The 24428-nt window shown below is 37.8% G+C and overlaps 1 protein-coding gene across 1 annotated transcript in view; it reads right to left on the bottom strand.

The window, feature by feature from the left end:
- NPFFR2 (neuropeptide FF receptor 2) overlaps window positions 1-22466 on the bottom strand; it is a 32634-nt gene extending 10168 nt beyond the window's left edge. Inside the window, exon 1 of the mRNA XM_043973102.1 lies at window positions 22367-22466. The gene's annotated coding sequence lies outside the window, so the exon portion shown is untranslated. The remainder of the gene's footprint in view (window positions 1-22366) is intronic.
- Window positions 22467-24428: the final 1962 nt, after the last annotated feature.

Genomic DNA, 24428 nt, shown 5'->3' on the forward strand with positions numbered 1-24428 from the left:
CAAATTTTCAGCTTATCTGTGGAAAAATTGGAACACTAATGTATTGTTGGTGGAGTTGTGAACTGATCCAACCATTCTGGAGAGCAATTTCGAACCATGCCCAAAGGGTTATTGGGACTGTGTATATCCTTTGACCCAGTAAGGCCACTACTAGGGCTGTATCCCAAAGAGATCATAGAAAAGGACCCACATGTACAAAAGTATTTATAGCAGCTCTCTTTGTGGTGGCAAAGAATTAGAAATCAAGGGGATGCCCATCGATTTGGGAATGACTGAACAAGCTGTGGTATATGAATGTAATGGAATACTATTGTGCTGAAATGATGAGCAGGCAGATTTCAGAAAAACCTGGAAAGACTTAAATGGACTGATGCTGAGTGAAGTGAGCAGAATGAGGAGAACATTGTACACAGTAACAGCAATATTGTTTGATGATCAACTGTGATAGACTTGGATTTTCTCAGCAGTACAATGATCCAAGACAGTTCCAAAGAACTCATGATAGAAAATGTTCTCCATATCCAGAAAAAAGAACTGTGGATTCTGAATCCACAAAACACAATACTCACTATTCTACAAGAATACCTTAGAGATGTTGCAGCTTTGGTTCCAGAAAACCACCATAAAGTCAATACTGCAATAAAACAAGTTACACGTTTTTGGGGTTTCCTAGTACATATAAAAGTTATGTTTGCACCATCAGTCTGGGCATCTGGGTGGTGCAGTGCATAGAGCATTGGCCCTGGAGTTGGGAGGACCTGAGTTCAAATCCTTACTAGCTGTGTGACCCTGGGCAAGTCACAATCCCAATTACCTCAAACATCCAGGGCCATCTCCAGTCATCCTGATAAATATCTTGCCACTGGACCCAGATGGCCCTGAAGGAAAGAGTGAGGTTGGTGACTTTGAACAACCCTCCCTCACTTAAATTCAATTCACTGCAAGTTCTGATATCACCCTGATGTCATGGTCATCTTTGAGAACAAAGGACAAACAATAACAGCTGTATTCTATTAAGCATGCAATAGAATTATGTCTAAAATGTACATATCTTGATTAAAAAATGCTTTATTATCAAAAATGCTTAACCATCAACCTGGCCTTCAGTAACTTGTAATCTTTTTGCTCATGGAGGCTCTTGCCTTGATGTTGACGGCTGTGGCAGTTTCTTAAAATAAGACAACAATGAAGTTTGCCATATTGATCTTCTTTTTACTGGAATTCTTAAAGGCCATTGTAGGGTTATTAATTGGAGTAATTGCGATATTGTCATGTCTCAGGGAATAGGGAGGCCCAAGGGGAAGGAAAGATACCAGGGAGCAGTCAGAACACACTCAACATTTATCAATTAAATTCACTGTCTTCTTTGGTGAACGGTTCATAGCATCCCAAAACAATTACAATGGTAACATAAGAGATCACTGATCATAGATCACCACAACAGATATAACAATAATGAAAATCTTTGAAATAGCACGAAACGTACCATGATGTGACCCAGAGGCATGATGTAACCAGATGCTGTTGGAAAAGAATAGCAATACATTTGCTTAGAGCAGGGTTGTCATAAACCTTCAATTTGTAAAAAAAAAAATTAAAATTAAAAAGGCAATATTTGCAAAGCCCACTAAAGCTATGCATAATAAAGCTGTATACAATAAAACAAGGTATGCCTGTATTTGGGACACTCAGATTCATCACTGAAACAGTGTTAATATGGGCAAGCTACATCATCCATAAATAAATGTACCCTGATGCCCACTTAAGACTAAGGAACACATAGTGGATAGAGCACCGGCCCTGGATTCAGGAGTACCTGAGTTCAAATCTGGCCTCAGACACTTAACACTTACTAGCTGTGTGACCCTGGGCAAGTCACTTAACCCCGATTGCCTCACAGAAAAGAAAAAAAAGACTAAGGAACAAAAGTCATTCCCAGCCCCCACACAAGAAAATTGCTGGCATGTTTGACAAGATTTATTTTCTTTTATCACTGCATTTCCAAGTTTAGAAGGCTTATATGAGGTGGGCTACATATTCCTTTTGCTATTGAGTAGAGCAAGAGGTTCTATTACCTAGGCATGATGCTTAAATGCCCTTCCTTTGATCGTTCTAAAGTACTTTGGATGTGAGCCAGTGCCAGATCTTAAATGCTGCCAATCTTTGCTCTGTTCTCTGTTTTCTTTCAGTCAGGCTTATATATCAGCTCCAATAAAAGAGGCATCTGCCTGTAGGCTAGTAAGCTAAATACCTGCTGTCAGGTGTTTAGAGTCAGGACGTTAATGATACATATTGAAATGACCAGAATGTCCCACTGAATAGAGCCCCAAGTCTGCAAAGGATATAAGGGAATGTGAAGCATGTCGGGGAAATCTATACCTCACCTATAGTATTCTGCTTTGTAGATATGGGACAGGTCACTTGGATTTCTTTCCAAGAAAGAAAACTAAAAATGCTTTATCTTCCTCATTTGTCACCCTCTGTCCACAAGTGAAAGGATAAGAATCTTTGGAGGTTTTGTTTTTGTTTTTTTTAGTGAGGCAGTTGGGGTTAAGTGACTTGCCCAGGGTCACACAGCTAGTAAGTGTTAAGTGTCGAGGCCGGATTTGAACTCAGGTCCTCCTGAATCCAGGGCCGGTGCTCTATCCACTGCGCCACCTAGCTGCCCCTCTTTGGAGGTTTTTTGAAGGAAGTACTCCAAGGAAATTGACTCTGAAAGTAAGTGGCTTTGGGGTAAGATTGTGTTGTCATGTCTCAGGGAATAGGAAAGGAAAGTGTTTTTAAAAGCTCTATTTTTAGGATCACATAGTGATGTTAAGTGATATATGCACTGAAATTCTTTGGAAGAGTTCAAAATGGCCCCAGGGCACAGATCCCCCTTTTTCCAATTCCACTTTTGAATCCACCTCAGCTTATCTGCTGAATATGCTGCTTAATATGTTAGAAGTTTATGTAAAGGCACTACAGCCCAAACTTGAAACCTGCCTAATTGGTTATGCTTAAGGAGATTGGAGGAGAGAAGTTGTGGACTTGGGGTTTTGTGACTGAAGAAGTCAAGTCAATGAGCATTTATTAAGCATTTAAGTATGTTCCAGGGACTGTGCTATGTATTAGAAATAGAAAGGGAAAAAGCATGATCTCTGCCCCCAAAGAACTCAAATTCTATTGGGTTAAGTAGCATGTCAAAAAACTGAGCATACAAGATTCTCTCTCTCTGTCTCTGTCTCTGCCTCTGTCTCTGTCTCTGCCTCTGTCTCTCTCTGTCTCTCTCTGCTTCTGTCTCCCCCCCTCACTCCTCACTCTCCTGTGCCTCTCCTCCCCTTCTCTACACACACATGTATACACATATATGTACACACACATATACCTGTATAGTCTAAATGGAATATAATCTCAGAGGGAAGGCACTTCAGCATCTTTACTGAAGATGAAGTTTGATTTGAGTGTTGAAGGAAGCCAGGGAAAGCAGGAAATAGAAATGAGGAGGAAGCATTTCAGGCATTGGGGAACAGCCAGTGAGAATGAGTAAGGAAATGGATCAAATGTGTCAGAATCAGCAAGAAGTCCAGTGTTACTTAATCATAGAGTACATAGAGCTGAGAAAAACACAGAGACTGGAAGATAGGAAAGGTCAGGGTTGTGAGTGGCTTTCAAAGAAGAAAGATTTTCTATGAAAAGGTGAGTTAATTGATTTACTTGATCAAATTGTCCTACTTCACTTAAAGTAATTGTTAAGATGCTCTGGTACATTCCCCAGGTGAAAACAATCAGTCTTTCAAAAATGGGCTTTCGCTTATGTGAAAAAGTACTTGGAAATGGAGTGATATTGGACAGAAGTACTGAGGATAGACTGAAGAAGTTTGGCCATACAGTCACCTAAAAATTATTAAGCTAATTTTTAGCTGTCCTTTGATTTATTTTTTATTTGTTTTAACATACTTTTCTTTTTCAATTTTAAGTTTCAAATTCTCCCCCTCTCTCCCACCCTTTCCCCATCCACTGAGAAGGCAAACAAAATCATATCAATTTTACATGTGAAATCATGCAAAACATTCCCATATGGGAATGGCTTATATAATATAATATGGCTTATAAAGTCATATCCCCCCACCAAAAAAAAAGAAAGTAAGTTAGGCTTTGCAATGAGAGTTCATCAGTTCTGTCTCTGGAGGTGGATAACATTTTTCAACATGAATCCTTTGGAATTGTCTTGGATCATTGTATTGGTCAGAGTAGCCAAGTCTTTCACAGTTGATCATCATTACACCATTGCTGTTACTGTGCACAATCATCTCCCAGTTCTCACTTCACTCTGCATCAGTTCATATAATTCTTATCATGTATTTTCTGAACCACAGTCCTTATAATTTTTTATATCACAATAGTACTCCATCACAATCATATGCCAGAACTTGTTCAGCCATTCCCCAATTAATTAGCATTTCCTCAATATCCAATTTTTTTTCCACCACAAAAAAGCTGCTGTAAATATTATTATACATATAGATTCTTTTCCTTGTTTTTTGTCTTGGTGTAGAGCAACTAGGTGGTATAGTAGATAGAGTGCCAGGACTGAAGTCAGAAACTCTTCTTCCTGAGTTCAATTCCAACCTCAGACACTTACTGGCTGTGTGACCTTGGGCAAGTCACTTAATCCTGTTTGCCTCAGTTTCCTTATCTGTAAAATGAGCTTGAAAAGGATATGGCAAACCATTCCAGTATCTTTGCCAAGAAAACCCCAAATGAAGTCACAAAGAATAAGACACAATTGAACAACAAAATGTCATTTTCTTTTTTGTTGATCTCTTTGGGGTGCAGATGTAATACTGGTATTGCTGGGTCAAAGGTATGCACAATGTTATAGCCTTTTGGGCATTGTTCTAAATTGTTCTCAAGAATGACTGGATCAGTTCACAACTCCACCAAGAGGTTATGAGTATATCTATTTTCTCTGTTCATTTCAGCTAAGTATAAGGTGATAACTCAGAGTTGTGTTAATTTGTATTTCTCTAATCAACAGTGAATTAGAAGATTTTTTCATATGACTATATATAACTTTTATTTCTTCTCCTGAAAACTGCCTGTTGACCATTTATTAATTGGGGAATGACTCTACTTTTTTATAAATTTGTCTAAGTTCTGTGTCAAGATAATGGAATGTGGTAGATGAGGAGATTTAGCTGATACTCAGGGGCCCACCTGGAGATTGATCTAAATTGATTGAATTGGGGAGAGAACAACTGACTGCTAATTGACTTACTTCCAGTTAACTAGATTGTAGGCACATCTGGCTGGTACTTAAGAGGGTACTTAAGAGGGAATTGTTCTCAGAAGCTAAAAACTTTGAACTTTACATTGAGACCACCTTTGGGTCCAGTGAACCAATGAATTTGAATGATGCTAGCCAATCAGCTTGAAGAGCCTCCCATTTCTGTGAGGGGAACATGAAGGAGGAAGTGAACACTGGTGAGAGAGTTCTTCTTCTTTTGTTGTGAGACGTCAGCTTGGTGGCAGAGGACTTCAGAAGTGTGAGGTTTAGGAAGGTGAGGATTTGCAGGCTATAATAAATCTGTTCTCAATCTTTCTCTTTCTTTTACTATATTTCAATAAACCCTTGAAAAACCTAAACTCATTTATCAGTGATTTTAGTCAGTTTCCCCCAAAAACTGGGGGGACAGATTAGAACACACATTTAGAATTTTAAATTACACAGTTCCCTATATATTTGAGAAATGAAGTTTTTATTAGTGAAACTTGCTGTAATTTTTTTATATTACCTCATTGTGTATGGTATATATTAGCAAAATGTAGTTTGCCTGATTATCTTTTAATTAGGTCATTTTTTTCTTTGTCTGAGATCATGATCATTACCCTTGCCTTTTTTCACTTCAACTGAAGTATATTTAATTCTGTTTCAGCCCCTTATTTTAATTCTATGTGTGTCTTGCAATTTCAAGTGTCTCTTACAAACAACATATTGTTGGATTCTGGTTTCTAATCCATTCTGCTGTTTCCATTTTATGCATGAACTCATCCCATTTATATTCACATTTATGATTACTGTGTATTTCTTTCCATACTATTTTCTTCTATTTTTCTCTTTCTCACTTTTTATCCTGCCCATTCTCAAAAGTCTATTTTGCTGCTGACCATTTTTTACTTTACTTTGCCCTCCCTTTTATCATCTCCCTCCATCTCTCTTATCCCATTTTCCTCTAATACCCTTATTGCGTAAGATATATTTCTATATCCATCTGTGTGTATATGTATATTCTTCCCTTTTTGAACCAATTCCAATTCCAATGAGGTTCATGCATTGCACTGACACCCCCCCACACATTTTCCCCTTCAGTATAAAAGCTTCTTGTGTATCTCTTTTATGTGAGAAAATGTTCCCTATTCTACCTCTCCCTTCTCCCAGAACATCTCTTTCTCACCCCACTTTTAAAAAAGAGATCATCCAAACATAATCAACAGTCATGTCTCTGTCTATATAAACTCTTTCTAATTTCCTAATAATGATAATGTTCTTAGAAATTAGATGTATTATCCTCCCATATAGGAATATAAACATCTTAATTTAATTGAGGGCCCTATCATCATTATTTCATGTTTATTTTGTCATATTTTTCTTGAGTCTTGTGTTTGAATGTCAGATTTTTTTTATTTACCTCTGGTATTTTCATCAGGAATGCTTGAAAGTCCTCTATTTTTTTTAACTATTCATTTTTTCCTCTTGAAGGATTGTACTCAGTTTTGCTGGAAAGATTATTCTTAACTCTAATCCTTGCTCCTTTGCCTTCCTGAGTATTCTATTCCAAGCTCAAATGATGTAAGATGAGGAGGAAAGAAAAGGGACCTCCCAATTTTTTCAGTGAAATATGAAGTAAAGTCTTCAGATAGGAGGATAGAAAAAGAGGGTATCTTGGGAAACTTGAGGAGAAATGAAAGGGTTTGGAACAGTTTCTTGTTGAGTGGGGCAAAAAAAAAAATAGATTAGGGAGGCATGAAAAGATTGCCTTGCTGCTATGAGGAAAAAATTTATAATCTGAGTCCCAAAAGAAAAGGAGTAAGGGGAACAAGGAGAAAGGAAACAGCAATATAATTCTAGAATTCAGGATGAAGTTGCTGCATACAGAGCTTTTTTTTAAATGCACTTTATCTGCAAAGGGGAAGAAAGATATAGGATAAAATCTAGTGTTGGTGGTCAGATCAAATGTGGGGTTTTTTTGTTCTGTTTTGTTTTTTAAGATGGGGATGATGATCAAAACTATCTGGTACTGGCTAAGAAATAGAGTGGAGGATCAATGGAATAGGCTAGGCACAGGAAACACAGTAGTAAATGACACTAGAATTATAGTGTTTGAAAAACCCAAAGACTCCAGCTTCCGGGATAGGAACTCAGTAGTTGACAAAAACTGCTGGGAAAACTGGAAGATAGTATGGCAGAAATTAGGCATAGACCAACATCTTACACCTTATACTAAAATAAGGTCAAAATGAATACATGATTTAGACATAAGAGGTGATACCATAGGTAAATTAGGAGAGAAAGGAATAGTCTACCTTTCAGATCTTTGGAAAGGAAAACAGTTTATGACCAAACAAGAGATAGAGAATATTATAAAATGCAAAATGGATGATTTTGATTACATTAAATTAAAAAAAAATTTGTACAAACAGAAGCAATGCATCCAAAAAAAAAAGATGGGGATGATGGGGACATAGGCTTTTTCTAGGCCTTTGTTTAAGTTAGACAGAGTGCCTACCATTAAGGAGCTTAAAGGTTACTGTAGGAATAAGATACTAACAGAGATGATGAAAATTCACGACAGTAACAATAACAACTCACATTTATATAAATGCTTTTAAGGCTTTAAGGCTTTCAAAATGCTTTCCTCATAATAATTCTGCTAGAGGGACACAACCCCTTCCAGATCCTGACCTGACATGAACTACGTCTGTTTGGAGTCAGGAAGATTTATTGAACATTGGAAGGATGGAAGCAAAGATTTATTAACTATCTATTATGTGTGAAGCACTGTGCTAAGTATTTTACAATTATAATTCCATTGGATGCTCACAACAACCCTGCGATATGTGATATTATTATCTCCATTTTACCATTGAAATTAAAGCAAACAGAGGTTAAGTAACTTGCTCACAGGTGATTACACAGCCAGAAAATGTCTAAGGTTGGATTTGAGTTTCTTCTTTTTTGTGACCTTGGTTCTCTTCTGTCTGGTCTGGTTATGATTTTTTCTTAACTGTAGTTGTGAAAGATATAACTTTCTATTTTTTAAGTTTTTATGATGTGGCTTTCAAATATTTATATTACTAAATCCATTTGGGATTAAATTTAGTGTAAGTCATGGTAAGTCTAAGGCATAAAAGACTAACTTGATGCTATTTAATTTCTTTTATCAAATTGCTTCCACTTCTCCCCAAAACCCTTGTCAGAGTCTTTTCCACAGCCATTTGCATTCTTATTTTTGTCAGAACTGGAGCTCTGTTTAACTTTGGTACTTGTTCTTACTTATCTAGTGCATTCCACTCAGCCCTGCCTCACCTAAATCCAATTCACTGCAAGTCATGACATTACCCAATATCATAGTCCTTTTCGAGAATGAAGGACAAACAACATTCTTTAAATCTATGCTTCTATTTTTTTTTACCCCATTCCAGAAAGTTTTGATTACAACTCTTTTCCCATGTGATTTGAAACTTGGTAACACCAAGCCATTCTCCTTCCTGCTCTTTTTCATTATGCCTCTCAATATTCTTGACCTTTTATTCCTCCAAAAATTGTGCTATTATTTTTGTCTAATTCTATAAAGTTTCTCTTTGGTGTAGGAACAGTGTTTATAGTGCTGGGCTTAGATCCAGGAATATTGGGATAAAATCACATCTTTGATACTTGTTAGCTCTTTGACCTTGGACCATTTATGTGCTTCAAGTAGCATCTACCTAAGAACTTACCTACTTTTTCACAGAGACATCACAGTCCCTGCTGGTCATGGCAATTCCCACACCAGGATGAGCTCACGCTAATATAATCACAGGTTCTTCGCATAACTACATAACCCTTTCTTCATATGTTTGATATAACACTAAGTCCATAGAGTAATTTGGGTAGTATCAATCACCCTGGTTTGTAGCATTGAACCTGCATATAAAGGTATTAAATCCTGCTTCTGATACTGTGTGACGTTTGTCAACACCTTAAACCTCTCTGAGTCTCAGATGACTCAGAATTATCTACTAAGTTAAGAAATGAGTGGAGAACTTAACTGGTTGATGGAATTTCCATACAGAACAAAAACCACACAATTCCTTGATGAACTGATATATGTATGCATGTGTTCAGGAATGTATATATGTACATGTATACATATGAAAGTACATATGTGTCTTTGTGTATACTTGTGTGCTTTCATAGGTTAGTTTCTAAATATTATGTGTTCATACATTTTCTATCTCTTCCTTTTGAATTTTTAAAAAAACAATTTACAGAAAGGTGTTATTGTCTCAAACTTATCAATTTTCTACTTTGTTATATTGCCTTGTTCATTATAATTCTATAAGAAAACTGCGCCATATATAAATAGATATAATTTTGTTTCTGCTAGGTCTGTTGATTTCCTCAAATTCATTTTCTCTCTCCTTCCTATAGCTAGTATCTAATGCTGTCAAATTATAGGGAATACTGTTTACTTTAGCCAGGATGGGGTTTTTTTTGAAAGGTACTGATGCTGTTCCATCATAAATAATGCTAGTTTGTTCTGTTTTGTTTGAGAGAGATAACTTTGATCATATTAAGGAAATGTCTTTTTATTCCTGTGCTTTTAACATAAAGTTAAAAATCCTGCATTTTGCCCAAAGCTTTTTTCTGCATCTGTTGACATGTGCTATCATTTTTTATTATTTCTCTTATCAGTATGATTTATTATGTTTACATTTTTATACCACTGAATCATTCTTGCATGCTTAATATAAAACAAACCAGGTCATAGTGAGAAATTTCAATATGACTATAACCACTCTGCTGGTATTTTGTTCATTGTTTCATCAAGTTTCCTTAGTCATATGGGTGTTCATTTTCTTTCTCTGCCTTATTTCTCTCTGTAGTTGATGGATCAAGATAACATTGGTCTCATAGAATGAATTTGGCAGCGTATCTTCTTTGTCTCTTTTGGCAAATAGTTTATATAAGAATCCTCAATATATTTGATATAATTTATTTGTAAAATCCCTTTGATATTGAATATTTATGTGCAACATATACACACATGTGCACATATATGTATATGTATGTGTATATATATATAATTATAACTGGAAGAGAAAAATGCTACCTGAAAGGCTCTCCTCCAGAAATGTGTTCTGCACATATGACAACAATTTGAAAAATTCAACTGACCAAGTCAAATTCCTACTATTTATAAAGCTCACAGATGTAGTATAGGATGATAGATAGAACATTAGAATCTGGATACCTGGGTTAAAGTTTCACATCTGACACATGTTGGCTGTGTGACCTTGAACAAATCACTTAAACTCTTGATGCTAAAGCAACTCTTTAAGGTATCAATTAGAAAAATTTGCTAATCTCTCCCAACGGAGGGAATTTCCTCACTGGGAGATCCCTATATTCATGAAATTATAAGTCTTTGCCAAAACCAAACCAAACCAAAACAGTGTCAGGCACCATATTAGGTAGTGACGATAAAAAGAAAATGGTCTTTGTACTCCCAGAGTTTATGTTTAAATCTTGCAAAATTCTACATTTCTCAAAACATATAACAGCAGGAATGATTGTTGGATTGTTCCCCTGATTGTTAGTACCAAGTGATACATTCAAATAGCGACTGTACGTTCCCAAGATATTTGCCACACGCATGGATTACGTCTAGATAAATGTGCAAATGGAAGGGACATTCTTTATAGATAGTGGAATCTTCCTGTTGGTGGATGATGGTATGCTGGTTGTTTCAAGCTTCTAAAATGATATTTATAATCACTCAAAGGAGTCTGACCCAACTATCCACATCGGAAAAACCAAATAGATAAAAACACTTGTTTTGCAAATGATGGCATAAGGTAACAATCACCGACAGACTGGATTATTTGTTATGTACATTCTGAACAAACATTCAAAAAATTGAATTGAGCTGATGTTAGAAGTGAATAGGAAGGAGGAGAGCACAGTTGGATTACTTTTGGAAAATTGATTTTCAGGGTCCCCAAGTTTCCCCTGAAGGCACTTTTTAAAAACTGGAATATTCGCCCAATGATGCCTGAATTGTGGAGTACTACACTCCTCTTAGAATTTGAGTTGTAGCTCTTTCAAAGGGCGATAGGTGATCTTGAAAAGTTTTTAACACAAACAGAGGAGGTTAAGCAGGAGAAACAGCACAAAGGTATGCCATTGGACATAGAAATAATTGGAAAGGAAGTATATCAGCTATTTAGGGAAAGTGAAGGAAAACTGATAAACCACCTCACATACTGCTTGGGTATCCCTATCATCTCAATTAATCTAGATTCTAGACTGCTTCTTAATTCTTTCTCAGTCATGTCCAAATCTGTGAAACCATTTACGGTTTTCTTGGCTAAGATACTGGTGTGGTTTGTCATTTCCTTCTGCAGCTCATTGTACAAACTCATCTGTAACTGAAACTGAAGCAAACAGGGTTATGTGACTTGCCCAGGGTCACAAAGCTACTATATGAGTCAGGATTTGAACTCAGGAAGATGAATTATACTGATTGCAGGCCCAGCACTCTATCCAGATTTTATACTAGAGGTCCTTAACCTTGGATTAAGGTCATAGATACCTTTAGCAGTCTGGTGAAGCCTTTGAACTCCCACCTTCATGCCTTTGAAAAGTAATGTTTTTAAGTGAAGGAAATAAAATAATAGAATTACAAAAGAATTCAATTATATTGAAATACAGTTATCAATCAAAAATTAAGTTCATGGAACCCAGTTTAAGAACCCCCATTCTAGAGGAAGACCATCAGCAAATTGAGTATATTGGAGAATATATAAAAAGAGGCACAGGGCCTGAGATGATATGAATGCGTTGAGATCTGCTAGAGCTAAAACTAAGAATTTGGAGGCAAATGTAATTGTTCAAGTGGATGATCCAGGGTCACCTCCACACTACAACAAGGCATCAGCAAAGGACTTTACTATCAAACTCAATAACATACTCACTCTATATTTACTTCCCAAGGACTACTAGAAGTAAGTATTGAAAGACTCATCACCAAGTTGGCCACAGAATTATGAAGCTTGGGGTCAAGTGTAGAGATGTTGGTTATCAGAGTGGGTGGATGAATAAAACCATAAATTCTTATTGTAATCCATACAGAAAATTACTCTTCTAAATAGGCCAACACTATTCTCTATCATTCATCAACATAGGTTTAATTATCTGTTCCTATGTCCTGTTACTTTGGTGATAAATACAATTTAAAGTATGTTAAAATACTGAAAAAGAAGGAAATAGAATTAATTCTAAAAAGACTTATGAACTTTAAGCATAAGGGAGAACACTTGGTGAGTGTTTTCTGAAGATTTATGGGAAAGAAACAGCAAAGAACCGCTAGTTCTAGTGTATGCTCTGTCATAACAGGTGGCAAAGGCTAATAACTTTTCCAACAACTTCAGTTTATCTCTCAGTAATGGTGGGATGAGATAATTTCAGAAGTTTTCTGTTAAGGGTTAAAATTCTAGCTAAACTGTCTAAAATATCTAATGAGTGGTCGCCAATCAATTACAAGCTTTAGCAAGAGTTAGACTTTTAAGCATTTATTAAGGAGAATAAGAGTTTGGTAAAGAGAGAGAAAAAGGCCTAGATTCCTATCTATTAAAGGGAGAGCACATTTCTAGCTCCCTTCTCCGCCAGCGTCCAAAGGGAAAGAGCCCGAGACTCCGCGCCAGTCTCTTCCTTCCTCCTCCCACTAGTCCGCGTCACTTCCTGACTCCTGGTCTTGCCCTCAAAGACCTTCCCTTCATGGGCAGAACTCCTCTACAGTAAGTATCCAGCAGGTGGCGTTATTCCAATCGTTACAGTCCCCCCTGTTGTTCCTCAAGAAACAAAATGTTTCCTTGACGGAACAGTAAAAACAATATGATAACTATTGCTAACTAATAATATGTGAACAACAATATAGAAAAGGAAGAGAGGAAAGTTTTGTCCAGAGGGGCGATTTTTTTTGTCCTCATGAACCGACGCTTTGACATTAGTCTTGCAAAGGGAGGGCCTCTGCAGAGAATACATGTTACAGATGGTGCATATTATAACAGAAAGAGAAAAAAACCAACAAAAAGAACAAATCAAAACTGTTCATTTAAAGTCTCTGAAAGTCTTTTCTCAGATGTCCTCTAGGTGTAGTCGTGGAATGGAAGTCTTTTCAGGGGTTGATGTGTGGATGCTGGTAATCAGCCAGGAAAATTTCCTACAAAATTGAGCTTAACAGAACTTTAAAATAGCTTTGTCAATAATCAAATCAAACAATGAAAGTTCTCAAAAACATGTCTAAGGGAATTCAGAATCTTAGTTGTTACACATGAAACATATAATAAAACAAAAATTGAACCATTCTTTAAAATTATAATATTACTATAGTCCCCCCCTTATGGAGGGTAATTGAGAAGACAATTGCTGCGATATTAATTATTAAAAATAATTTTTTATCTTTGTTTCATCACTTTTTGCATCATCTGCCTAATTATCCTCATGCCATTATGAGAAATTAAAAATCTAATATAATTGGTAACAGGTGTCAAGGCCAAATTCAACACTGTATTTATCATGACACCTGAGATAATTATGGGGGTTACCATAAAAGAACAGAGAAATGATGGGATATGAGCATTCCCACACTTGAGCAATATGTACTGCCCATACAGTATGCCAGGCTTAAAATAGGTGGATGGAATATATGTCCATGCCACCGAACATATTGGAAGAAACTGAGTCAGACTTAATCAGATGCATGGGACTGAGATGTCCATGGCATCAGGCATATAGGAGGGAGCATGGAAGCCAGGTGTAGAAGTGAGATGGGTGGGATGAATACTTCCAGCCATCTGTACAATATTGTGGGGAAAAATAAAATAAAATATTAAACCAAGAGAATCCAACCTCAACATTTGTCAAAAGCCGTTCCCTCGGCCATACCTTGACTTCATGCATGTCTCCCCTCATGTGACAGTTCAGTGTCTGCTCTTGCATGTATTCCTCTTGTGATTGGATGGCATCTTGGCCAACTGGCATCTGATAACTCAGAATAAAGGCAATTAATGTCTTAAATGATAAGTTCCCATAATCCAAGTCTCATATGGATTTAAAAATTGAGGATAATAAATGATTGCAAAAAATGTGAATACATCTTGACTCAGAACACAATATATAATTATGCAACAATTTCAAATAATACCCCTTTTTTTAACTTAGTATACAATTACTTTTTTGAAAAATCTGAACATATTTAAATACAAGTTAAAGCACAACAGAATCTCAAAGAAAACTTTTTTTTTGAAAAAAGAAAACTTTTACAAATGTTCCCCTCTTTTTTTTTTTTTTTTGGAATATGCTTATCAAAAATAATACTTCTAGAATCAATTTACACTTGCCATGGCAACCAATTTGCCAGGGAAATGCTTTAAAGAGTTTGATCAAATAATCAGTTGAGGAAAAAAAAATAACAAAAACAAACAACTCAGAATATGGGAGCACAATACTCCTAGAATTAACATTGTATTATGAAATCAAAACCATGTTTCAAAATTAGATAGATGAATGAATAGAAGAAAATACACGTGGAATAATAAAAGACAATGAAATCAAACTAGGGAAATCTAAATGAATATGAATTTAATATTAATAAGAGTACTATAAAATATAAACTTGATCACATGACTATAAAAAGCTTTTACAAATATTCTCCTTGTTTTAAAAACTAAGTATAAGACACAATCTCAAAAGCATGAAAATCTCTATGAAAATAAACCCATACCATTAATGTCAAAATGTATATATAATAGCATAGAAATCCTATGTAACCTCTGAACTGACATTAATACTCTGAGTGAATTCAGAACACTTTTGATTCCGATATCTAAAATCCCCAACACTCATATCAATACCTTGCTGCTTACTTCTACATTTCTCTAAAATATATACCCTTCCATGGCAAAAGAAGCAGAGTCTTGAACTATGTTGATGGTTGTCATTCTTATTCAGCTTAAGTTTTTCTTCTTTAACCCCTTTATATTGTCTGTCAGTCTTTTCACCATACAAATGCTTTATAAGATTACTAATTAAAGACAAAAGCAGGTTAGCAAAATTATGAACAAAACAAGCATATCTGGAATTTAAAGAGTTTTCTAAGATTGTCTCAAAAGCACAGCCAGGCTGGGGAAGGGCTGAGCCTGAAGCTGCAAATGCAGGTAGAAAAAGTTGAGCATGCGCATCAGATCTCTGGACTTCCCAGGCAGGGGAAGCTATGGGCTTGGCCATAGGAGGAGTAGAGGGTGGGGTCTGGGGAGGAGGGGAGGGACCAGCGCAATTTGAATCTGACTTGATTTTGAACTCAGGCCTGGATTCCTCTTCCCCCACTTTGCCTCCAGGTGCTAGGGGATTAAAAGCTTCTAGAGGGTGGGTCATTGCCTCCAGGCATGCAAAATTAGAGCAACAATTAGTGTTGGAACTGGGAAAAGCAGCAGGAATCTCTTCAGGTTTCTCTGAAAAAGCATGGTTGGGAGAGGGAGAGATATTTCCTTGTGTGAGTAAGTTGCTGGCTCTTTTAACAAAAATAAAAAGAAAAATAGAAAATCCACAAAAACAAAGCATTAACATGATCTTATCTCCCATTTGTCTGGTTAAACAGACTAAAATCAAAAATAGGGTAATTAGGGAGTTTAAAAGGTCCATTCGAAAAAATTTAAAGGAAAACACAGCCAGTACACCAGTACTTAGCAGTTTAAAGGGTAGGGGAAATTTCTTACCCAACCGGAAGATCAGAAGTGAGGTTCAGCTTTCCTCTTCGTGGTCAGCCATCTGTTAAGGGTTAAAATTCTAGCTAAACTGTCTAAAATATCTAATGAGTGGTCGCCAATCAATTACAAGTTTTAGCAAGAGTTAGACTTTTAAGCATTTATTAAGGAGAATAAGAGTTTGGTAAAGAGAGAGAAAAAGGCCTAGATTCCTATCTATTAAAGGGAGAGCACATTTCTAGCTCCCTTCTCCGCCAGCGTCCAAAGGGAAAGAGCCCGAGACTCCGCGCCAGTCTCTTCCTTCCTCCTCCCACTAGTCCGCGTCACTTCCTGACTCCTGGTCTTGCCCTCAAAGACCTTCCCTTCATGGGCAGAACTCCTCTACAGTAAGTATCCAGCAGGTGGCGTTATTCCAATCGTTACATTTCAAACACTTTGAGATGTATCTAGTTCCCTGTACAATATGAAAATGCAAAACTTTCATTCAAAAACCTACATATGAGGCTTTGCTATCATTAATAATTTAATAGAGAGATGAGTGCCTCTCTCTGTCATCTTCTCAGGAGCTGGAGGTGGTAAGAGGAAGACAGGATAACAGGTACTTCACTAAAGTAGCAGAAAGGTATGGCAACTATCTCTAAGGGGAAAGGGATGCCATGACAGACAAGGATAGATAGCCCCACCAAGGAATAGATGTAGGAGCATGATAGATGGCACTAGCCAAGAGCTGTGGCATAATTAGTAACCCCTGCATGGAATAATTAAGAACAGCAGCTGAACACCATGCCTCCCCAGGCCCTATCACCATAAGATGATTAGGCAAGGAGCTCAACTCTGAGGGGCTGGACTTATCAATGCCCACTTAATACCACAGTACAGGAAGGGATGTCATTTCCCAGACCTGATGGAACCACAAGTCCATGCAGGTCACTGACCACTCTGTGATGGTGACTATGTCTTCATGGGAGGCTAAGAAGACATAGGAAGTTTTATTCAATGATATGTATTTGAATTTGCTTTATCTTTTGAATAAATGAGTAAATAAATGCACTGGACATACCTGAGTTGCTCATTGTACCAAGATAGATTGATAGATCTATATAGATTTATGTGTATATATATTTATATGTGTGTATTTATGCATATATGTACATATAGATAAATCTATCTCTCTATCTATCTATGCTTTCTAGTTCTGGTGGTTTGAAATCTAGACTGCAATGTTCTTGTGTTGTCATATGTAAAGTGTGAATCAAGCATCCTTTAAGAACTGTGAGATTATAATCCTTTGCCTGTTCAAGAGAATACAATCTGTGTATCTCCTAGAGCTCTTGAGTGCAAATCAGTCTTATGTCTCAGAGACCTCTGGGTTCTAGAAAGTGGCAGGCTTACCATCTTTGAGTACATGTTTATTACTTGTTTTATGAATTGTATTGTCACCATTAAGTACTATTTTATTGATTGATTCTATGCTAAGAGTAAAAACCACTTTGCAGCATTCTTGTTTCCATTAGAAAGCAACTCCATTAAATCAAAGTCACATGACTAGTTTTCCATGAAATACCACAACTCAAAAGGAAGCAGAGTAAGCCAGTAGAAGGGAGCTCAGAGCTAAGTTCTAATTGATAAATCTATAAACCCAAATTCCCCTAGACAACAATCAGTGATTCCCAGAAAAAAGTGGAACTGGAGGATAGGTTGACAACTCTCTAGTGACCAGAGAGCATGATACTTACTCAGAACTTCTACCCTTGTGGAGCATGTGTTGCCATTGCCAGGGTGATTGATGTGTGAGATTTAAAATTGGATATTAGATCATGGTTAAATTAATTTTTCCTTTTCTTCCCAGTTAGTGGTGATTAGCATCATCTGGTTTTTGCATAGGCATAAAACAACAAAAAAACAAAGCAGGCTATGATAGTTGCTTTATAAGGACATTATTTTGAGGTGAAGATCAAGAGTGGCAGAACCAGGACTAGAAATTAGGTGGCCCGAGTATAAGTTAAATGCCCTAACTGGTCATGTAATATTAGAGAAGCCCAGTCACCTTTCTGAGACTCATTGTCCTGCCTAGCAAAAGAATTAGACCAGATTGCCACTAAGGCCAATCTCTAAGCTATAAGGATATTTAATGCCAAGCAACCCTTTTCTGATAATCCATATATTTCACATCTTTACTACCTGTGCTGCTCCCTAGACATGTGATGAGACTTGGTTTGTCAGGTAAGGGCATGACACATCAAGCTCCCACTTTTATATACCTTTTAAAATTTGCCAAGCACCTTCTTTCCAAATACTCTCTGAGGGAGGTAGTACAAACATACTTTCTTCTGCCCATTTTATAAATGAGTAAAAGTTTACTCTGAGGGTAGTGGAATGCACAGCTTTTCTACCTAATTGTTTACTCACCTCTCCCTCTCTGGTCTCCACTCTGAATCCACGCTGGTCTCAGGTATACCTCTAGAACATGAGTCCCCAGGTTGGACGACACAAAAGCCAGATTTGGATGGGGTTTTGGAATACTACAAGGCCCTAGGCAAGGCAGTTAACAAGTAAGGTGGGTGGAGTAGGGCTGTTTGGGTGGCAGAAGTGTTACAAAAGTGTAGGAAATGGGGACAGCTAGGTGGTGCAGTGGATAGAGCACTGGCCCTAGAGTCAGGAGGACCTGAGTTCAAATCCAACCTCAGACACTTAACACTTACTAGCTGTGTGACCCTGGGCAAGTCACTTAACCCCAATTGCCTCACCAAAAAAAAAGTGTAGGAAATGGCAGTTCAATTTCATTTTGCTTCCTAGGACATAGCATTGTCTGCTCTGTTCTAGTTCTGGCTATATAATCTGCACCATTGTTATGAGTATCCATATTAATATATTACTGGGCCACTGAAAAATCCAAGTATGGTATCTAAATATGCATTTAATATTGCCTTCCTTATTTCTTCATTTACTTGTTCTTATTCATAGGTGATGCTCACATTTGTTTTTCCTTGAATGTGATCATTTTTTTAGTTGCCATGTGATGCAAAAAAGTATTTTGCTTAAGAATGCCATTCAATAATTACTAAAGTACTTATCATATCTAGTTTTTCTAATGTTTTGTTCAATTCCTTAATATTTTTCTTTTCTTTTAGATTTTTCTAAGTCTAAAAGAGGAAAATTGACATACCCAATGATTAGCATATTACGCTCTGGGTCTTCTTATAATTATAAACTTTTCCTTTTAGTACTCAGAAGGCATAGCATTCACTGCATGTGAATTTAATATTGCCATTATTTTTAGTATTGTAATGCTTTTAAGAATAGTATAGTTTCCCTACTCATCTCTCCTAATTATACCTATTTTTGTCTTATCTGATATCATGATGATCACATCTGCTTTCTTGGCTTCAGCTAAGGAATAAGGGTCTTTATGAATATTTGTTTTAAGTGTGTTTCTTATGTACAGAAAACTTGGGTATATTGAACATAAGGTGCTCTGTTCCAAATTGATATCTTAAAGACATCTCAAACTCAACATACCCAAAACAGAACCCCTTTTCTCTCCTCCAAACTCACACCCCTTCCAAATTTCCCTATTTCCATTAAAGGTATCATCATTTTCTCAAGATCTGAAGTCCATCACCATGATATCATTCTAAGCTCCTCATTCTCCCTCATACCACATATCCAGTCAGATGCTAAATCTTTTCCTCTCTACCGCTACAATAACTTTCATTTTGATCCCTTCTATCCATTTGCACAGTCAGTCCATCAACTAGCATTTATTAAGTACCTACTATGTGCCAAGCATTGTATTGTTACCACTTTAGTTCAGGTACCATATCACCTTTTGCCTAAACGATTGAAATGCCTTCTTATTGTTATCCCCGACTCAAATGTTTTCTCATCCTGTTCCATCCTACACACAGCCACCAAAGTGACATTTCTTAAGTACAGACATGACAAGGTCACTCCTCCGCTTAACAAATTCTGGTTGTTTCTTGTTGCTTCTAATATAAAATAAAACCTTTTGAACCCTTGATAACTTGGCCATATTCTATCTTTCAATCCTCATTATATATCATTGCCTTTCCCACAAACTGATGTCCGGACAAACTGGTTCTTTATCTGTTGGTCACACACAATATTCCATCTCCATTCTTCATGTTCTATGCCTGAAATGCACTAACTTCTCAACTGTGCTTCAGAAAATCCTTTCACCTCTAAATCTATTAATCTATAATTCTATGATGATTTCTTTCAAGGTTTCCACTGCATTGGTAAGATTTCCAGTTTTCTTTCTAAATTGTCAGATTTCCTTATGCATTGTTTCACTCTTTAACCCTTTCTTCAATTCTTATATTAGACTTTCCTAATACCTTTAGGGTTCTTGTCATTCTCTTCTTTTCTTGGGATTCCATGAGTAGCTTTTGAGAATTATTCCTATCTGGACTTTGATTCTGGACTTTTATTCTCCTATTTTATACTGAGTTTAGAAACAAACAATAAATTTACAAACATTTATTAAGTGCCTGCTATGAACCAAGTACTCACTACGCACCAATGATATAAAGAGAATGAAATAATACCAACTTTTGAGAAGCTTTATATTCTTTTATCCTAAGAGATTTTCTTTCCCTGGACATTTCATTCAGGGAATCTGATTTCTTTTCTTTCCCCTCTGATTTTCCTTCCCCTTTTTATTATTCTTGATTTTATTAGGTTATTTGGTACATTTCTAGCAGTTTTGAGGTAATGAGAGAGAGCTTGCCTCACAGAGAGCCATCAACAGACACAAACATCGTGCTAGAAGTCCTATCCTTAGATTTAATCCTCATTGACTCTCTAACAACCCAAACTTTTAACCAGTAAAAAAGGAATTATTCAAATTATTAATTCAAACTACAATTATATAAGACCAAAAATGACAGAAAAAACATGTATATAAAATAGCAAAATATCAGTTAATTCTTCCCTCTCCCTACTTAATATTTAGTTCCTAGGATCTATTTCTTCACTTTAATTTTTATGTAGATAACTTCATTTTATTTTTTAAAGTATTCTCTTCTGATGATCATATCAGTTTCTTTGAGGAGCTAAGCTGTCAAAATTTTCTGTCTATGATTCTGCCCTCCATCAGAGATAGATGATTATGACCAAATAAAAATCAATTATGTTTCTCATTCATTGTCAGCATATATATTATGAATGCCCTTCTAAAGAGTGACAGAATATTCTGGGATTTCTTGCCAAAATACACACATTAGCCATCCATGTTTAGACTGTCTTCCAAGGCTGCCTCAGTATACCAGTTAATAGAAATGCCAGTGAAGGGGCAGCTAGGTGGCACAGTGGATAAAGCACCAGTCCTGGATTCAGGAGGACCTGAGTTCAAATCTGGCCTCAGACATTTGACACTTACTAGCTGTGTGACCCTGGGCAAGTCACTTAACCCTCATTGCCCCGCAAAAAAAGGAAAAAAAAAAGAAATGTCGGTGAATAATGCACATTTAAAATTATTTTCTTCAATATTTCAAAATTAACTTTTTTAAAGGACATTATAATGCCATATCTAAAATGGGTGAATGATGAGTTAATTCAACTTAGAAAAACAAGCTATATAGGCCTCCTATGTGCAAACCCCTGTATATAACTGAATCATGAAAATTCCTATAATTCAGGTGTGCTCAGCTATCCTACCAAATATACACTAATCAGTATAAATCATCTAAGAGTCTAAATGAAAGAAAAAGTATTTATTAAGTGCTTACTGTGTATTAGACAGTTTATGATTTCTTAAATTAACCAGATTTTATCATGCTGATGAAATAAAAAACTTTGATCAAAATACAATTATGTTTCCCCAGTGAATTTCAATGATAGTAAGTACTAGCATCCTTGGAAGGCTAGCCTCATACATTTTGATCTCGAAGGGACATCAGAGACCATCCAGCCCGATCCAAACTGATGCTTAGAAAGGTTAAATGACTTGCCCGGGGTCACACAGATGACAAGTAGCAGAGTTAGGATTTGACCAAAGTCTTCTGGCTAAGAACCATACACCTTCCCCTGGAATTAAGTAAATCTTACAACAGTAGAAATATGGCAGAGACAGATCAAAGAGAATGGGGCTTGTCAACAGCAGCCAGAAACATCTCCTTTGTACTTCATCAGTTATTATGACTCGCCTGTCCATATAATAAAGGAAAAGGGAAGAGGAAGGAAAGGCAAACTTAGAAACACCCAGCGTGTGCAGTCGAAGGTTCAATGTGAATGCTAAACCGTGTCATCCAAGAGAGCTGAAAAGCGCCCGCGGTGCGCGAGTCCAGCATCTCACATCTGGCTACCCTGGCTTCTTTCCTCAGCCTGGCTGCCTTACCTGGTCACTTCCCGGACGGAGTGGGGCAGCCTCCTGAACAGGTGCTGACAATCCGTCCAGCTCAGGGACTGGGGGTGGAAGAGAAACCGAGCTTCCGAGGTTCCAGACACCGCTCCCCTACAGCTTCTACCTCCAGCCAGGCAGGCAGTCTTCAACTCCCTGGCTCCCCCCACCTCCTCCTCCTCCTCCTCCTCCTCCTCCTCCTCCTCCTCCTCCTCCTCCTCCTCCTCCTCCTCCTCCTCCTCCTCCTCCTCCTCCTCCTCCTCCTCCTCCTCTTCCTCCTCTGGCCGTCCGGCTTGGAGAGAAAAGGAAAGTTGGCAATCCAGGAAATGTCATCCCATGGTAGGGTTCAGAGAGACCTGCGTGTCAAAGATGAAAGAAGCGTGAGCAGTATATTAGCATCATATTGGTCAAAGAATCTCTCTCTCTCTCTCTCTCTCTCTCTCTCTCTCTCTCTCTCTCTCTCTCTCTCTCTCTCTCTCTCCCTCCCTCCCTCCCTCTCCTCCTTTCCTCCCCCCTCCCTCTGTCTGTGTCTCTGTCTCTCTTTCTCCCTCCCTCCCTCTCCTTCCCTCCCCCCTCTCTCTCTGTCTCTGCCTCTATCTCTCTCTCTGTCTCTCTCTCCCTCCCACCCTCCCTCCCTCTCCTCCTTCCCTCCACCCTCCCTCTATGTCTCTGTCTCTCTGTCTTTCTGTCTGTCTCTCTGTCTCTCCCTCCCTCCCTCTCCTTCCCTCCCCCCTCTCTCTGTCTCTGTCTCTATCTCTCTCTCTGTCTCTCTCTCCCTCCCACCCTCCCTCCCTCTCCTCCTTCCCTCCACCCTCCCTCTATGTCTCTGTCTCTCTGTCTTTCTGTCTGTCTCTCTGTCTCTCCCTCCCTCCCTCTCCTTCCCTCCCCCCTCTCTCTTTGTCTCTGTCTCTCTCTGTCTCTGTCTCTTTCTCCCTCCCTCCCTCCCCTTCTCTCTTTCCCTTCCTCCTCTCTCCCTCCCTTCCTCCCTCTCTGTCTGTCTGTCTGTCTCTCTCTCTCTCTGTATCTGTCTCTGTCTCTCTGTCTCTGTCTGTCTGTCTGTCTCTCTCTCTCCAGCAACACTCCTCCACCCCAACCCATATTCACATTCACACACACACTGGACCAGGCTCTGTCCCCTTCACTCTTCTCCCAACACAGAACTAAAGCACTTTGGAAAGCTCTCTTTCTTGTATTTTGTAGGAATCAATCAATCAGTAAGCATTTATTAAGCATCTACTATGTTCCAGGTACTGTGCTAAATTCTGGGATTACAAAACATGGGGAAAATATAGTCCTTAGCCTCCAGGAGCTCACTATGTAATGGACACAACAAGCAAATAAGTATGTCCCAGCAAGGTATATGCAAGAGAAATAGGAAATAATCAAGAGAAGGAAGATAATAGAATAGAAAGGTTGAGAAGATAGGGGTTTATATGGGACTTAAAGGAAACCAATAGGCAATTATGAAAAGAGAGAGCATTCCAGGGATGTGGGACATGTCCAGAGACTAGAGATGGAGGTTCTTCTTCATAGAACAGTTAGAGTCTTGGTCTCCTGGCCTCTCAGCTTCAGTGTCGTTACTCATCAACTCATCATTCTCACTTATCAAATCCTCTCTTTTGCTGTCTTGTCAATTCTTCCTTTGTAAAATCTCTCGCATATACCCCCTTCTCTCCTCCAACATAGCCATCATACAGGTGCAGTGTCCATAGCCTCATCTTGGACTTTTATATTGTCATCACCATCACCATCCCCTCATGCCTGAACTATTGCATTAGCCTCTGGTTAGTCTCTTCGTCTCAAGTCTCTCCTCATTCCAGTCCATTCTCCACTCACCTAAGAAAGTGAACTTCCTATAATAGCTTAGGTCTCACCATATCAACTTGCCCCACTCACTCCACTCAATAAACTCCTGTGACTTCCCCATCACCTCTAGGAACAAGTGTACATTATTCTGACTCTGAAAGTCCTTCATAACCTGGCCCAAGGCACATATACTCATAAAAACCATTTAACATGGTGCACATCATCTCACATCTGTAGAGCCAATGGTAAGAAT

This window comes from Dromiciops gliroides, chromosome 6, assembly GCF_019393635.1.
Source record: "Dromiciops gliroides isolate mDroGli1 chromosome 6, mDroGli1.pri, whole genome shotgun sequence".
NCBI classification, from domain to species: Eukaryota; Metazoa; Chordata; class Mammalia; order Microbiotheria; family Microbiotheriidae; genus Dromiciops; species Dromiciops gliroides.